At 42.3% G+C, this 19,084-nt stretch overlaps 1 pseudogene; it reads right to left on the reverse strand.

Annotated features, from left to right (window-relative positions):
• Positions 1-3,397: 3,397 nt before the first annotated feature.
• Positions 3,398-6,144, reverse strand: LOC147419817 (uncharacterized; annotated as a pseudogene).
• Positions 6,145-19,084: the final 12,940 nt, after the last annotated feature.

Below are 19,084 nucleotides of genomic sequence, written 5' to 3' on the forward strand. Positions count from 1 at the left end.
AAGCTTTATTTCAACTACATCAGTTGAAGCTCTAGAGAGTTGGCTATGGGGACATATGCTTCAACCTCTTGGACATGCAATGTTTTGGGTTTTATTTCCTTAAGAGGCAATATCTCAGGGACTATAGCTTGAGTGGTAGGGCTAAGAGTTGGTTTCTGTGTTGTGACACACCCTGTCCCCCAAGCAATAGTGCATTTGGTGGCTATCATCCACGTCCGTCCAAGGTTTATATTACCCTCCATAGTTCCAACAGGCATGACCAAAAAGTCTTGAGCTACAACCCCATTGTCATAACTGACAGAAAGGTGCCAGATTCCAAAAACCGAAGTTTTTTTCTTGTTGACATCCTTGACTTGGATAATACTTTCAGATATAGGTGGCTTCCTGATGGATATTTTTCTATGCCTGGACCATGGAGCAGGACCAGACAAGAAAAACCAAGCAAAGACAAACAGACAAACCCCCAACCCAAGCCCACCAAAAGGAACTATGACTAGAGATGTGCTGCTAAAATTTGTTGCCAAGGAATGTGCAATGCAGTCTCGGTGCCAGATTGTATCAATGATTATCCACAAACATGATCACTTCACCATTCAACAAAAGAGAAAGAGAATGTTGCCTTTACTTCAAAAGAGAGAGAAAGTCGAGGAGCACGAGACTGTGAATTTATTGTGTATTTATGAATATTGGAAATATTTTTTTACAACAAGTGAGACCAAACTTATCTTTCGTCTCATTTTCAGCCTCGGCATACAGCAAAGCTCGTTACGGCCTCTCTGCATACCCCCTAGCTATAGAATGAGCCCACCTCTCTCTTCTCATCCCTTGTTACTATGGCAGCCTCATCATGGCTCAAAAATAGCGCATATGGCAACCTCACCATACGGCCTGTTATAACAGTCTCTCCCTCATGCACGACCATCTCTCACTCATGGCCAACCTGCTCAGCATGGCAACAAAATGATGCCCACCTCATAAAGCCTGCACTCACCCGGTGTCTCCATGCTTTCTCTCCTTGTTCCATTCACAGCCAAGGCCCGAGCCCTCTCTCGCCTGGTTGTCACTCCCGCTCCTTGCAACCGGCTATGGCCTGTAAACTCCATCTTGTTTCCCCTCCTCTCTCGGCCTCGGTAGTGCCAACAGATGGTGCTCCTTCTCTCGCCCCAATCGGCACCCCTTTTCTCTTGGCCACCTACAGAGGAACTCTCCGTCCCTTGCAACAACCCTTCAACAGCCCTTGGCCTCGCTCGCATGGCTTGCCCCACTACAACCCGCACTCACTACTATAAAAGCTATTAAAGAAACTCCTTCTTGGCATGGCAGCAAAAGGGTCGCCCTCGACCAATTGACAACCCTTTAGCCCTGCTTGATATCCCTCTCATTCTCATCATCCTCACTTTCTCATTCCGTTCACAGCCCTCCCCCAATGGCGACCCCACTGCAAACTGGTTGGCGGCTCTCTCAAAGTGCACGGTGTCCAATGGAAATGCGTTATTTGAATATCTATCATAGCAATCATAATAGCACTCTAATATTTTAATGGATCTCTAGATATGGAATACATGCAAATCAAAGCATGTGCTATATAGTGCAGAGAAAAACGATGTTAGAAGTGAGGTGCCAGCAGTGGAAAAACAAGCATAACATAATCATTTCCCTTCATGGTTTTGAACCGCATCAAGTCCATTGCCAGCTTGATCTCTAGCTATTGGTCCTCACTTTTCCCTTTGTTTACATGTAAAACAGCTCCAACTAGCCGATCAAGTGCAAGTATCGCTAACAAATAGCACATAAAATAAATCTTTCAAGTGCAATTCTCATGCAGTCATGCTGTTGTGCGGCCAAAAAATTCTCCAACAGTGGTGTCCTGCGAGGAAAACTAGTCTGCTAGTGTGAACCCAGAATTTCTGATTAGACCAATGCCTCGTCCATTGGTCTTTTCTTTTTCCATTTAAATTTTACCCTTTTTCTATTATTTTCCCTCTTTTCTTTATCTTGCCAAAACCCCCTTGGATGGGAAACAAAGTCACTCTTTGGCACATGTGGTACCCAATGTGGAGTAGGTGAAGTGTTATCTCTTAACACTAGGTTGGTAACCTAACAGGACATAAAAGTGTCCTTTCAGGGTTTTGAAAAAAAACTCCAAAACCATAGTAGATCTACTCATTTTGTAAAATCCTTTCATGAGGTTATAGTTCAAGGCCTACTACACATGGAAAAAATAAGAAACTTGTAAAATTTCTCGTCTTTTGGTCACACCAAGCCTCCAAAGTTGATGGACCAGTACATTTTCATCAAAAGAGTCATTTCTTACGTTTTGTTGCATAAAAATAAGATTAGGGATTTTTGTAGGACTTGAGATAAATTCCCTAGTTAACTTCAATGGGTTGGTGATCAGAACATATGATTGCTTCTCACTCACTATTTTTTGTTTTTCCAAAAGAAATAGGTACAAAAAAGTTGAATTTTTACCATTCTGCAAACCTATCATCAAAGTTTCTATAGCCACGCTCAATACAAATAATATATGCATGTTTTCTTAGTTCCCTGTTGTCCTTTAGGTTCATAAGGATCCATGGAGCATGTCAAAAGAATAATACATCTCTTACCAAGGGGAATCTTGGGGACAAAGATGAAGTGCTAAATACAACAAACATGAAAAAACTGGGCTCAACATTATGAGTTGTAGAATCCCATAGAAACTATTCAATATCTACCCAAATTTGATCCTTATGACTAGATATGGTTACTACCTACAAAGTGCATATAGTTGTCACAAGAAACTAGCAATATTGAAAAAGCTATACTTGATATACTAGAATGTTTCATTTTCTTCTATAATTGAAAAAATCAACCATCGTTGTGTACTATGCAAAATAGGGTATTAGGTGCCCCAAAACTCAAGGAATATTAGCTTTATGTTACAATGTGCAACATAGAAAATCAAAACTGCATTTGGATATCATGAAAGCCACCAAAAAAATCATAAAATCATAGAAGAGCTAAAATTTGCTAAAAAGCAGGATTTGACAATTTTTGTAATTTGGTCATAACTTATAACTTTAACATTTATTTCTCCCTAGAAGCATAAGGACATGTTGAGGACTACTAAAGATAGTTCTCTAGCATTATAGACCTCACAAACATGAATTCTAGAGTGGTATAGTTGCAAAAAGTTGAAAAAAGCCAAAAATAGGACCCGTTTTTTCACACAGTTTAGGTTGTGAAATGTTGTGCAAGGACAAGGTTAAAGATGGAATTGATATTCCAAAAAAATGTCGAGTTTTTTACAGCTCATGAGACAACTTTCTAGATAGATAGCACCTCAAAATTCATTTTGAAACTCTTGACATAATTCAAGGAAAATGGTCACTTAACAGGACATAAAAGTGTCCCATTACCAACCTAGTGTTAAAGAAAGTGACGCATCAGCTTGCAAAGGTGTGGGAGTGAAGAATGGTGGAATAGGAACAACATGAGCACATGTCATAACAGTGAAACAAGCCTCTCTTTGGTTTTGCTCAGCCTCAAAGGTTACCCTCCATTGGACGGCTAGGTCGGTGGCTTCAAAGGCCTCCCCCTCAACCCTAGCGCGTGCATATGCATCGTCAAGTTTCTTTGGATCTGACAACCTTACATGAAATTGAATATCCCTCAAAATACCCGTAAGAAAAAATTCCAACAAAACCCTTTCATCAAAACAATAGGGATCACAATGCTTCATCTTGAAAGTTTGACAACACTTAACATACTCATCAATTGGTTCACCCTCCCCTTGGAAGAATTCTAACAGGGTCCCAAAGACTAAACAAGAAGGAAAAATAGGAGAGAATCTGGCAACAAAAGCGCTACCCAATCCATCCCAAGTCTGCATCAAATGTGGAGAATGACGCATCATACTAAGATACCATTGCATAGCTACCCCAGTGAGAAAAGCAGGAAAGAACCTCATGAGATTTGTAGGCGTGTCATAACCCTCAAACCAACAAGATTGCACAAATTGCAGTAAATGGGAGTCAGCTGTCACAACCCCAACGCCATCAAAGGGTGTCAACTTCACAATCCACTAGTCAATAGGTCACTCCCTAGCTTGGGGAATAGGTGATGGGCTAAAAGCATCATAAGCATTAGTAACCACGTGTTCTGCAACTAGAGAATCATGCTACTCTCTCAAAAAAACATTTTCAATATGAACCACATCGTCATCAGAAACATCAAGAGAGTTAATACTAGAACCATCACAAACATCTTCAATAAGGACAACATCGTCAAAATGTGTGGCTGCAATCACAGGCTTATCCCCTGTGACAAACCCGACCCCTTTTAAAGGCTGTATCTCGTCATCGATATGCTCAGAAGAATGTGTAAACCCCGCTCCATACAGCACCTCCTCAACAAGGGTGGGAAAGAACAAGAGGTAGATCAACATTCTCCTCCTGAAGAAAAGATTCAATAAAAGTGGCATCATCCACTACATTGGCCAAAACACCATCCCATATGCACTCGTCAAGCGTCGCACTCTCTCTCAATGCTTCGCTCCAAGAAATATCGTCAAGGGAAATGCCCTCATCTTCATCCACTTCATCGCTCAAATGGGCTAAAAACTCATCCCAAATTTTATAAAAGCCTAAAGGCTCACCAACATCATCATCAATATTCAAGGTCTAGGTAGCAGCAGGCGTCAAAATAACCCTTTTTTTGGAATCCCCCCGCCTAGGTATGAATGCATCCCAGATTGCCGCGAGGAAAGAAACCAGCCTAAAAATCAAATACAAGCAAAAAGGAAAAACTAGCTCCATCTCTGAGAATTGTAGGTACTTCGCTCAAGCGAGAACTCTAGAAGTTGGGTCCCACTGGGCATGCCACTAATGGATATTTTTCTATGCCTGGGCCATGGAGCAGGACCAGACAAGAAAAACCAAGCAAAGATAAAAAGACAAACCCCCAACCCAAGCCCACCACAAGGAACTATGGCTGGAGATGTGCTGCTAAATCTACTGCCAAGGAATGTGCAATGCAGTCTCGGTGCCAGATTGTATCAATGATTATCCACAAACATGATCACTTCACCATTCAACAAAAGAGAAAGAGAATGTTGCCTTTACTTCAAAAGAGAGAGAAAGTCGAGGAGCACAAGACAATGTGAATTTATTGTGTATTTTATGAATATTGGAAATATTTTTTTACAACAAGCGAGACCAAACTTATCTTTCGTCTTCAAGATCTTTTGTCGAGGTAGCTTTGTCGGCTTCAAACTTCTCACGAAGGTATCAGGGCTTACACCCTATAGGGCAGCGTAGTAATTTTTCTTTCTTCTCTCTCTCTCTCTTTCTCTCTCACAACAGTCTCATGGCAAACATACTCACTCTCTCTCAACAGTAGCCACGAACAGTAGCCACTCTCTCTCAACCGTAGCCACTAACAGGCGTCCCAAGGATCCTCTTTCTCTCTCTCTCCTCGAATCGGCTATGGCCTGCCACACCACGTCTCTCTCTCTCTTACTCATGTGCTTTCTGTAGAGGTGCCTACACCCCTCTTGCTCGTGACTTGCAGCAGCCTACTAGGGCTTTCAATCTCCCTCTCGGGTCGCGGCACTCAAGCCTGCTCGCAACAGCCTCAACGCTCGGCAATCACTTAGCCCCCGCTCATTTTCAGCCTCGGCATGCAGCAAAGCTTGTTACGACCTCTCTGCATACCCCCTCGTTATAGATTGAGTCTCCCCTCTCTCTGCTCATCCCTTGCTACTATGGCAGCCTCGTCATGGCTCAAAAATAGCACATATGGAAGCCTCACCATACGACCTATTAACAGTCTCCCTCATGCATGGCCATCTCTCACTCATGGCGAACCTGCTCATCATGGCAACAAAATGATGCCCACCTCATAAAGCCTGCACTCACCCGGTGTCTCCATGCTTTCTCTCCTTGTTCCATTCACAGCCAGGGCCCGAGCCCTCTCTCGCCTGGTTCTCACTCCCGCTCCTTGTAACCGGCTATGGCCTGTAAACTCCGTCTTCTTTCCCCTCCTCTCTCGGCCTCGGTAGTGCCAACAGATGGTGCTCCTTCTCTCGCCCCAATCGGCACCCCTTTTCTCTACCACCTGCTCGTAGCTCGTCAGCTTAACAAAAACCCTTAAATCACCCATTTTTCCCATTTAAAAAAAAACTCCTCAAGGCTTTGTTCACACCCCCGTTCCTCCGACTTGGCCACCTACAAAGGAACTCTCCGTCCCTTGCAACAACCCTTCAAGAGCCCTTGGCCTCGCTCGTTGCTATGAAAGCTATTAAAGAAACTCCTTCTAGGCATGGCAGCAAAACGGTCACCCTCGACCAATTAACGACCCTTTAGCCCTGCTTGATATCCCTCTCATTCTCATCATCCTCACTTTCTCATTCCATTCACAACCCTCCCCCAATGGTGACCCCACTGCAAACTGGTTGGCGGCTCGTGCTCTCAAAGTGCACGGTGTCCCATGGCAATGCGTTATTTCAATATCTATCATAGCAATCATACTAGCACTCTAATATTTTAATGGATCTCTAGATATGGCATACATGCAAATCAAAGCATGTGCTATATAGTGCAGAGAAAAACGATGTTAGAAGTGAGTTGCCAGCTGTGGAAAAACAAGCATAACATAATCATTTCCCTTCATGGTTTTGAACCGCATCAAGTCCATTGCCAGCTTGATCTCTAGCTATTGGTCCTCACTTTTCCCTTTGTTTACCCGTAAAGCAGCTCCAACTAGCCGATCAAGTGCAAGTATCACTAACAAATAGCACATAAAATAAATATTTTCAAGTGCAATTCTCATGCAGTCATGCTGTTGTGCGGCCAAAAAAAACTCCAACACTTCCCTAATTGACACCACACCCCATATGATAGCAGATTATATTTAGTACCCGTGTCTAATAAGGTGTTATATAGCACTTTTCCATAAGTGCTGTTTAGCTCAATAGGGTATCGTAGTGGCGTGTCAGAGTCCAACCAATCCTTGTCGGTTTCAATGTGGAATGCATGTGTAACTAAAAGGTTAGCCTCTTGTTTTTGTCTTATGCGTTGTTGTTGCTCCTTAGCCTCAACTTGAGCTTGTATCTTCTTCAATTCTGTTTGTGCCTTGGCTGCCTTTTTTGTATGGATGGCATGTAGCTCCTCTTGGCTTAAAGGATCATAGTATATTTTAAATTTTCTCCCATTGAGGAATCCAATGGTTTCAACTCCATCAAGAGTCTCCACATGAATGGTTCCTTGTGGGGTGATCTCACATAATCTATATGGTCCTTTTCCCGCATATTTCAACTTTTTCTTTTTGTTACTCACTCCATACAAAAGGACTTTATCACCAACATTGATATCTTTGTTCTTTAGATGACGGTCAAACCATTCTTCCTCCTATCTTTCTCCAGAAGTGCATTTTGCACAGCTAGTTTCCTCTCTTCATCTAGCCTTTCAAGGATATAAAATTGCTCAACTAAGGGGTTACCATCCCAACCTTCTTGGGAAGCTACTCGAAGACTAGGAACGACAAACTCCTATGGCATAATCGGGCCAAGAACACCATCTTAAACGGTGTGCAGTTAATGGAAACTTTGTACGCAGTACGATAAGCCCATAGAGCTGATGTAAGCTTCAAATCCCAATCTGTGCGATGAACTTCCACCATTTTGGTCAAGATAGAGATTAAGGTCTTGTTGGTGCTCTCAGCTTGGCCATTTTCTTGTGCATAATAATGTGTGGACTTATGGTGATCTATCATAAAGTTGGTAGTGAGTTCTTTTATTAATCCATTTATAAAATGAGTACCATTGTCACTCACGATCTCAAAGGGACAACTAAATCTTGTAATAATGTTCTCAAAGAGAAACTTGGGAGTTGACCTCGCATCGGCCTTACCTGTTGCCCTGGCTTCCACCCACTTTTTCACATAATCAGTGGCAACGATAATAAATTGTGTGCATATGTCGTACGTGTCAATGCAAGGAACTTGCCGATACACCGCGTGCGAGCCACAAATGGCTCCAAGCACACAACAAGCCTAAACTAGTAAGTTTAAAGATGACGATGGTGTGTCACTCACCGCTCTACGCTTGCTTCGTAGAGGATTCCTCGCCGCAAAGAAGAGGGAGACTCCGCTACGCCACGCTCAACTACCTCACTGTCGTCGTGCCGTTGCAATGCTCGATCTCTCTCTCTCTCTCTCTCTCTCTCTCTCTCTCTCTCTCTCTCTCTCTCTCTCTCTCTCTCTCTCTCTCACACGCATACACACACACACAAGGAGATGAAGAAGAAGAATATGGAGATGGAGCAAGAGCACTCTTCAATTGCACAAATGAGAGAATGAGTGAATTTTAGGTTTAGTTGACTTTTATATGGGTAAAAGCATGTTAACTTGTCATGCTTTTTCATGTCCCGGACAATGCTAACTAGCACAATTTTGACATATGCTAACTAGTACAATAACTTGAGCTACATCTCCAAGATCTATGACATATGATATATCAATATGTCCCAGACAATGCTAACTAGTATAATAACTTGAGCTACATCTCCAAGATCTATGACATATGATATATCAATAGAAAGCACTTAAAACAAGGAATCCAAATGTACAACCTCCGACAAGTTTTGGTATTATTTGTAGAAAATTTACCGGATGTCCAACTTTTCGAAGATGTGCTAACTTGAAACTGCTAACTAGCACAAAAAGCGCGAGAGGTTAACATGCTTTCACCCATATGAGCTCGCCCCATTCACACTTGGGCACCCACACTTAGCCAATCTTACCCAAACCTTATACGTTTCAGTTTTAGAGTGCGCCTCTCATCAGCGATCACTCTTACTCTACCAAATAAATAATACGATGTCCGTTGTAGGTGATAGGAATGTGCGTGAGGGTTAACATGCACCTCTTCCTGATGTAGATTCCGTCCTCAGAAGCTATTGAGTTGAAGCTCGTTCATCGAGGTGGAAGAGCATTTGAGATGGATGTCCTTAGCCTCCTTCGGTCACTGCAAAATCAAACAACATTGGCACAGTAATTGCATTCTCATAAGCAATTAGAAAGCATATGCAGTTGTAGGCAGACAAATTTAATTGGTAATAGAATTTTAAACCTTTTGTCAGTAATAAACATTAAAATGCAATATAATCAAACGCATAAACAGTTGTAAAGGTAAAAAATTAAACAAGTCTTGGGTCGCTAATTTAACGGTCGAAAGGCACTAAAGATCGACTATTAATACCATGAGTAAGCTTCTTAATTTTCTCTGGTCAATTAAGTTGTTTAATCGCGAGAGCCAAGTATTTCATGTTCGAGGGCTGACTAGAGGCTATACCTAGAAGACCTTGTAGTTAAGCTACGATAAAAGGAATTTCTCACGAAATCATCGCCTGACTGATTACCTTTTCTTTGACCCCCCAAAGCCTTTTCACAGTGATTCAATTTTGATGTGTGTGCTTATTTTTGTATGCCTTGGGTTTTTTGCTTTTCAAGGCCCACATTGGAAACCTCTAGGGCTCTAGTACCATAGGTGATACATGTGAGTGAAGTACCAAATCAAGCTGCGATTTCTCTTCCAGTTTAAGATTTTACATTGTGGCACTTTGATTTTTTGTTTGTTCGTTTTCAACATTTTTATTTTGTAACTTTGGGGGGTCATATGACAATGTTACACCTCCCAAGGCTCATCACGCTAGTAAACTCCCTTTATAATACTTAAGCTAAAGGTCAATAGGGACTAAGCCCACTAGAAAGCCCTAGTACATTTCACACAATGTTGCCTAAATCGGATTAAGAACCTAAGTAACCATTGATTATTAGGAAGGCATTCCCCATGGTATTAAGAGAAGATCTCTAACGCTTAGCTTGGTTAAACTAGCTTAGTCGAACTGCTTAATTTTTAAACCTAGACAAGTGATTATGACAAAAAATTACATTGAATTAAATGTTTGATACTAAGAAAATGCGATGAATATTATGCTACCAATCACAATCAAAGCAGACAAACATGGATGCAAAAAAGATAAGGGGCAATGCTAATGGACAAGAAACACCTGTTTGTGTTGATGGTCGCGCTTGATTTGAAGTGTGAACGAGAGAAAGATACCATGAAGGTCCAAATCCTAACCACAGCAACACGTTCTTGTACACACTAGGAAACACAAAGAATACCTCTAGGAGGCACATCAGTGGGAAAAGGTACCAATACTTATTGAACACAACAAAAAACATAAGGAACCCTAACCTAATTATTTGCACTCCCCCTAGAGAGTCAAGGGAATAGGATATTGTAGAGATTGAGGGAAAATCCTTAGGCTAAACCCCTATCCTCGCCGTCAAGATAAACAAAGGCATCATCCATGAGACCATATGTGCCATCTGTGTAGTCATGTAAATCTTCTTCTTCATCATAGGTACCCATGTTTACTAAGAAGGTCACTAGACGCCTATAGTCATCTTGGTCAAAAGGATATGCTTCTGCAATGGGAGATACACTCTCTACTAAGTATGGATTAGTTGTGGTCAAGAGACGTATCAAACATTCTAACTCCTCGAAATTCCTCTCACATGCTAGCGTACCTACCAAATCCCATTCACAGGCAAGCACCGGAAAGACCATGTGAAACATTTGCGAAAAGTAACAAGGGTACCTCTCACCCAAGGCAGGAGTGGATGACTCTAGCGTACTAGCCATATCTGTACACGCAAATAGATGATGGTTAGAGTGCAAATATTACAAGGGTCGTGTTCTTGTGCATAATGTGTTTTTATGATTTTGTGTTATGGCTCTTGCTCTTTTACTTTTTAATCTTGTTTTTGTGAGTATAAGGCTTCATTTGATTTCGATGTCCCTGAGCTAGGTGGAGCAAATCGTTCTTTTTTGGTACCCAAACTAGCTCTGAGCAAGTGTGTAGCATTCCATGATTTTTCCCCTTTCCGCGATCTTCAATTTCTTTTGGAGCCACAAGATTGATCTCACATGGGCCCGGTGACAAGTAAGAGCACAATTTACGTTTTGGCACACAGATTTGATCATTTCCTTCATAGTAGCCTTGGGCTCCCAATAGTTTTTTAGGAATCCAGTGCAACATATTTTTACATTTTTTACGAGGCTCCTTTGTTTTAGCACTGGCTATGGTCGCTAAAGAAGCTTTAGGGACCCACTTGTATGTTTTCTTTGTTATATTGGGATGGGTCTTGTGAGAAGCTATATGCATTGCTTCTAGCATATTTAAGGGTACGGGCATTTTATCCCCCTCAGGTGTTATTGGACCCAATCCACATTGTCTGATTCAGTCATCCCAGGTAGTACATCCATATAAGGAGAATCTTCCCCAACATCAGTGTCCGCTTTACACGTGTAACAATACTGCAATGGGGCCGAGTGAACTGTGGTGTCAGATCTATGATCAATTATAAACCTGTTTCCTAGAGGATGTGCTCGACCAGTTACAAGATCCACTCAAATGACAGAATCTTGGAACTGTAGGTAGACATGGTTCTTAGACCAGTCATGCACCATTTTTGCTTCCCTCATGAAAGGACGTCCTAAGATCATCTCCGATGTCATAGTGTGTTTGGAGAAATCCATAACAATGAAGGTAATCCTTATTTTATGTCCAAAGACCTTGATCATGAGATCTTCTAGCATCCCAATAGATGTAACAATAGACCCATTGGCCATCTTCACTACTATGGTTGTGGTCGCAAGGTGAGGTCTTCCCATAGTTTTCCATCAATTTTTAGTCACAATGCTAACCGCAATGCCACCATCAAGGATTCCCTTCACAGTTAATCGCTTAGTAGTGATTGGTATGGTTACATTGGATTCATCACCCTCAAAGTATTGTCCCAACTTGTTAACAGGTATTTCTATAACAAGGTTCTCATCTAGGTTGGGTTGTGGATCTAAGTCTTCCTCCTATATTGGCATCTCCCCAGCTCCATCCATCTGTGCAAATTGTGGTAGCCCAAACTTTAGTTCTCCATTGAGGAAGGCTCGAAGAGCTGAGACTAGCTCAGGGTCTTTATATAGTTTGGACATGATGGTGGTTCTAACTTCTGAAGACATGAAATCCATAAATTTGGCAATTTTTAACGGCACCTTTTGGCCTTGAGTCCCTTGATGTGGGGAAGATGGGATCTTCATTTCTTCGATAAGATCAAACATTCTTTCCATCAAGAAGTGAGTACGCCCACTTTCCCATGACTTTAAGTCACTTTCTTCTTGGATGACACTAGGTATGGCTAAGGGTCTATGGTCTTGGTGAGGTTGTTGTTGCATAGGGAACACGGTGTCTGTAATCTGGATCTTCCTAGATGCTGGTTCCAGATCCCTTTGGGTATCTTCTACCAAACTCCTTAATTGCTTGACTCGCTCAATCTCCTCTGTAGGGTTTGGATAATTTCCTATCTTCTTCTTGGATCCTGGCCATTGTGACTCATGAAGATCTTCCTTGTTGGTTTCTATCTTAGTGGTTGCTTTGGTCTCCATGCTTTCACCTGAATCAGAATCCTCTTCAGCGTCGTTCATATATACGGGGTCGTCACCAGTCCCTATGTTGGTCTTTGAACTGGGGTCTGACTTCGCTGCTTTTTGCGATCTCTTTCTTCATGTTTTCTTCTTTTTTTGAGATTGGGCAATTGATTCCGTGTCTCTTTCCTCAAGAATATAATTTTGTTTTTGGAGCATCGATCGTGTGAGTACGTTTACTGGTACCACAGGTGTACTTTGTGATGGCTCCTCGGTAACTTCAATCAAGTTTAATGGCGTGATCTTCGGTGCATTTGGATTATTTGGACATTGGGTAATCAAATGATCTATGCCACATCGATTACAGATGAGTATCGGCATTGTAGACGTGCTCGCTTGATTGGTTTGCATTAGTGTGGCATTCTTTTGTAGCCTAACAGGACACTCGGCTACACGATGTGGACCTCCACACTCATAGCATTGAAGAGGTGGTCTCTTAGCACTGTAATTGATGTTTCAGCCTCTTGCCGCAAGAGCAACTACTTGATATACAGGTTTGACTTGTCTCCAATAGTCCTCCATGTAGTATTGTGGACTTTCTTCAAGCACATCCATCCCATAGGCAATATTAGGATCTATATCTTCCTCACAGCCTTCCAAACAAGCAATAGATGACTCACAACCCACTTGATTCACTGAAGTGATTCTCAGATGTGGTGGTTGCGTTCCTAGCACTAGAGGTGGTAAAGGTGTTGTTTGGACAACATTTTGGGCCCTAGTGACCATGCGTTGTGATGTTTGTTCAAGAGGTGGGTCCGGCATCAATGCACGCACTCGAGGTGTGTCTGTCCATGCTAAGGTTGGTTTATTGGCCATCGCGCGCTTAAATACTATGCAATCCTTAGCTTGATGACCATACCTTCCACATGCATTGCAATTCCCATTGAATTTTACTCTAAAAGTAGGGCATTTACTGGTACTATGCGGTCCATAGCATACTGAGCACCATTGTTGCTCCCTTCTTGGACACATATGATTGTTCTGCGGAGCACGATTGTCTCTAAGACTCTCTTGAATAGCCTTGGTGAGATCTGCTAAAGTCATCTCAGATATCTTTGTCTCCTTAGCAATAGGCTTTAGGTCATTGACTGATGCCTTGATGCTTGTGAGCTAATAGATTTAGACTCAACAGACACTCTTTCTCCTTAAATCATTAAGTTATCCTCCAATTGGATTGCATTGGTGGTGACTGCTTCCCAAGTGGTGATACTTCTAATGAGTAAGCCATTGTAGATATCCTCATGTCGTAATCCCCTAATGAATCTATCAATCAATTGGTTATTGTTGAAGCGCTAATTTGGATTACATCGAGAATTCAAATGCTTCAAGCGACTAATAAAGTCTCTCACCGACTCTCCTTCCTCTCGTTGGGCTTTCTGGAGCTGAGAGGCTACACCCCAAAGTACTCATATGCATTCTTTTAAGAACAGTCTCCTAAGAGTAGGGTAAATCGTTTTTTCTTCCACCCTTAGGGTTCCTACCAATCCCCTGCCTTCCCACTTAAGATTAGGCTTAAAGCATTACTCTTATGCAAGTCATTGTGTTCTCCTAGAGAATCGCATATTTGTTCAAACACTTCGATATGCTGTCTCCCATCCCCGTCTCCACTAAGTTTTTGTGTGAGCTTGGCTATTTGTACTGCCTTACTGCTAGGCTCTCTATCAGGCGCGTTACGCATATTCTCAACAATAGATCGACCGATAGCTTGAGCAAATGTTGCCAAGTCACCTAAGTGAGCAGGCACCGTGGGTGGAGGTGCTCCAGAGACTACATGTGGAGTAGTTATTGGCATTGGGTTTGGCTCATAGGAAGCCCTTGGGTTCCACGTTGGGTACGATGTTGTGCCACGTGGTGGTCCAAAGTTCATATGTGTGGCCCTAGGCATAGCAGAGGTCGGATGTGACATGCTAATGCTAGCCGGTATAGTCCCATGGAAATAAGAACTTGGATGTTGTGGTTGTGGAGCATAGGTAGTTGAAATAATGGGAGGGGTAGGGACTACATGAGTACGAGGACCCATGGGTGTATACGATTGGTACACACTTGTAGGTACTGTTGTTTGCAGGCATTGAGCTACTATGTATCGGTGCTTTACTAACAAATGAGGTCCATGGCGTGTTTCTCGGCATGCCCATCATTGGGGTAGGCATGGTAGCCGTGGTGTCATCAAGGGAAAGATGAGATAGACTTGGAAAGGTAAAGCTATCACTTGTGGGCTCAGATTTCACTGAGACCCCTGGCGAAACAACGTATGGAGGATCCATCAGACTTACCGAGGGAGTCTCCATTTGTGATAAGGTCGGTTGTTTAGCCTTTTCTGTATCCAAGAATCTCATTAGACCCATTGAAGGCATGTTGATCCCCTTGTTATGTCTCTCTAACTCAATGACCCTATGGATGACCTCACAAACTCTTTGTTGTTGATCCTCCACACTAGTAGCACCCATTCTGGATTGCAGGACATCTAACCAACCCACGTAGTAGGTGTGACCTGTGTATAGATCGGTTAGAGTTTCTGTTTGTAGTTCGTACTCCCAATTCTCATTTAAGAACGCTCCATCTAGGATTGAGGTGCTAGGGGTGTCCTTTGATCTAGATGCAATGTTGCTTTCTAGGGGTGCCCTTAGCAGTTGCTAAGTCAGGAGCACTTGATTGCTCTCTTAGCAAGGATATTGACATAGGGGCTTTGTTTTTTAACTCTCTTCGTTGCTCCTTTCGTAAGCTCTCAATTCCCTTTTCCCTTGCTACAATGATATATCGCTCAACCTCTTGCACTTCGGCAAGGCTTCTACCATCGGGTAATATGACCTCGGAGGGAAATAACTCTGAAGAGTCAAGAGGTGCAGTGAATGAAGTATTCACGTGCACATTCTCTAAGGGTATAGGGTCTACGTTGGTCACGGATGGAGAATTTACTTCCCCACCCCCCTCATGTACATCATTAGCTCCATGTTCGGAGCGAGTGGCTCTACTAAAGGTTTCCTTCAGGCGGCTAAGCACGCTCGGCCCGGACCGCTGGCCCATGGCATGCATATCTTGGCTTGAGCTATCGAGATCAGGCATTGGGAAACCCTCCATGACGTCGTAGTCAGAGGAAGAGTCACTAGCCTCTATGTTCGGGTCCTGGTTTGTACTACCTTGGGTCCCCACCGAGGGCCCGAAACCTAAAATAGGTGGGTATTGAGAACTCGTGTAAGTCGAAATTCTCTCTAGTTGCTCCGTCTCTAGCACAGGACCAGAGCGCAGATGCATGTGCCTTTGGCACCCTACAAGCGTCGGCGAATAACCTCGAAGGTTAACGGCTTACCTTTTTTAAGCGTCCGTTTTTACTCGTTTTTTTTAATAACGTTTTTAATGTTTTGTAATGTTTGATTTTTTTATTAAAGTGTGTGATAGCTTGAAATGAGCGTATCACTTAGAGGATTGTTGTGTGCTTTACAACACAATTTTCGGGCATCTAAAGTTCCGTTGGTCCTCAAAAAATCGAATTTAGCTACGTGTGAAGCTAAAATTCGTAATTTTAAAAGGTGACTGAGGCCTAGGCCTGAGCGTGAGCTTGGGCTTGGGTTTGGGCTTGGGTATAGAAGATATTCCCGATCCCGGTCCTACCTTTATATTTTTTTATTTTTATTTTTTTAATATATATATATATATAATAAAGGATAAGGTCGTCGCGGCCTGCGCGAGAGCACACACACACTCTATCTACCTACTTCTAACGAATAAACCTACTGTTACACACTAACACACTCTATTAGCTCTCACATATCTACTTCCTACTTACTATACATTACATTACACAGAAAACTAACAACCTTAATACACAGAGAATAAACATAGTACCTTTGAAAACTCCATTAACAAAGAAAACTAACAACCTTAATACACAGAGAATAAACACAATACCTTTAGTTGTTTTAGCTTGGTCCTCCAGCGCAATTGTGATTTGATTGTAGCCACAGTACCCATCTAAAAAGCTATAAGCTTCCTTCCCTGCAACTCTTTCAAGCACATGTTCTGAATATGGCAAGGGGTAATGGTCCCTCCTAGTGGCGGCATTGACCTTCTTGAGATCCACGCACACTCTGAGTTTCCCATTATTTTCTGGAACAATCACTATTGGAGACACCCATTCTGAGTGCTCAATAGGGTATATGAATCCGCATTTCACAAGCTTTTCAATCTCTTCTTGAACGGTTTTTACATATTTAGGATTCATTGGGTAGGGTCATTCTTGAACTGGTTTAGTCATGCTATTCATGGGGATTGTGTGTTGCACCACGGAAGGTGGAACACCTTTCATATCATGATATGTCCAGGAAAATATATCCCTGAATTCCTTGAGAAGTTCTCTAAGTATACACTCTTTAGTCTTTGTCAAATCTTGGGCAATGAAAACAGGTTTGGACTCTTCTCTTGGGTCTGCTAGCTCTATTTTCTTAACTATTGCTAGACCATCATAGACTCCATTGATTCCATCAACAGGTTTTCTTTGAGCCTTTGTATACACAACCTTACGTTCCTCTATGGTGTAGGATTTGAAATGTTCAGGTGCAGGGTGTAAGTCTGTGGGGTCCTGTTGTTCTGTGGATTGTGATTTCACTTTTGATTCCTTTTGTTGTTGAGTTAACTCTCGATTTTGTCATCTCCTTTCGGTACGACTCAACTTTGGCTTCTCTGTAACCTCTAGTTGTGCGATGTCAATGGGTTGTGGACTACACCACATAATGCTTTGAAGGTATTCACCCCAGTTATCTACCAACTTCTGATGAGCATTACATGCCCCTATATAATTAAGCCATTCTGCGGTAGATTTCTTTTCATTTATTCTAGCATGCACATTTTCTCGATATCATTGCCTATTATATCTCTTACTCTTCTTGTCTAATTTTTTATTAGAACTGATTTCTAGTGAAGAGTCACTAGATGAATCGCTTCTTGTGTCTTCTGCTCCCTTGGATAGATTGTCATATGGGGTACCACTGGGCCCTGAATGGTTTGTTTCTGCATTTGCACTAAGATTTAACTTAGATTCTTTGTCCTTAGAGTCAATTTCAATTGATGATTCTACCCCCAAATCGTGTAGGCTATAGTCTTGTGAGGCGCTACTGGTTCCAATGCCAGTCAAACCTTCATCTTGTAGGTCATCAGAAGCTATATGCATTGCTTCTAGCATATTTAAGGGTACGAATGGTGGCATTTCATCCCCCTCAGGTGTTACCCAGGCCGTCCCCCTATTTCCCCAAGTGTCTATGGTAGTTTCTAGGTGGACCCAATCCAAATTGTGTGACTCACTCATCCCAGGTAGTACATTCCATATAAGCAGAATCAGTGTCCACTTTACATGTGTAACAATACTGCAATGGGGCCGAGTGAGCTGTGGTATTAGATCTATGATCAATTATAAACATGTTTCCTAGGGGATGTGCTCGACCAGTTACAAGATCCACTCGAATGATAGAATCTTGGAACTGTAGGTAGGCATGGTTTTTAGACCAGTCATGCACCATTTTTGCTTCCCTCATGAAAGGACGTCCTAAGATCATCTCCGATGCCATAGTGTGTTTGGAGAAATCTATAACAATGAAGGTAATCCTTATTTTATGTCCAAATACCTTGATCTTGAGATCTTCTAGCATCCCAATAGGTTAAACAATAGACCCATTGGCCATCTTCACTACTATGGTTGTGGTCGCAAGGTGAGGTCTTCCCATAGTTTTCCATCAATTTTTAGTCACAATGCTAACCCCAACACCACCATCAAGGATTCGCTTCACATTTAATCCCTTAGTAGTGATTGGTATGGTCGCATTGGATTCATCACCCTCAAAGTATTGTCCCAACTTGTTAACAGGTATTTCTATAACAAGGTTCTCATTTAGGTTGGGTTGTGGATCTACTTGTTCCTCCTCTATTGGCATCTCCCCAGCTCCATCCATCTGTGAAAATTGTGGTAGCCCAAACTTCAGTTCTCCATTGAGGAAGGCTCGAAGAGCTGAGACTAGCTCAGGATCTTTACATATTTTGGACATGATGAAGACATGAAATCCATCAATTTGGCAATGTTTAACGGCACCTTTTGGGCTTCAATCCCTTGACATGGGGAAGATGGGATATCCATTTCTTCTATAGGATCAGGTAGTCTCTCTGTAAACATTCTTTCCATCAAGAAGTGAGTATGCCCACTTTCCCATGACTTTAAGTCACTTTATTCTTGGATGACACTAGGTATGGATAAGGGGTCTATGAACTTGGTGAGGTTGTTGTTGCATAGGGAACACGGTGTCTGTAATCTCGATTTGCGTAGGTGCTGGTTCTAGATCCCTTCGGGTATCTTCTACCAACCTCCTTAATTGCTTGACTCGCTCGATCTCCTCTGTAGGGTTCGGATAAGTTCCTATCTTCTTCTTGGATCTTGGCCATTGTGGCTCATGAAGATCCTCCTTGTTGGTTCCTATCTTAGTGGTCGTTTTGGTCTCCATGGTTTCACCTGAATCAGGATCCTCTTTAGTGTTGTTCATATATATGGGGTCGTCACCAGTCCCTATGTTG

The sequence above is a fragment of the Adiantum capillus-veneris genome, chromosome 29, assembly GCF_014529385.1.
Source record: "Adiantum capillus-veneris isolate H3 chromosome 29, ASM1452938v2, whole genome shotgun sequence".
NCBI lineage: Eukaryota > Viridiplantae > Streptophyta > Polypodiopsida > Polypodiales > Pteridaceae > Adiantum > Adiantum capillus-veneris.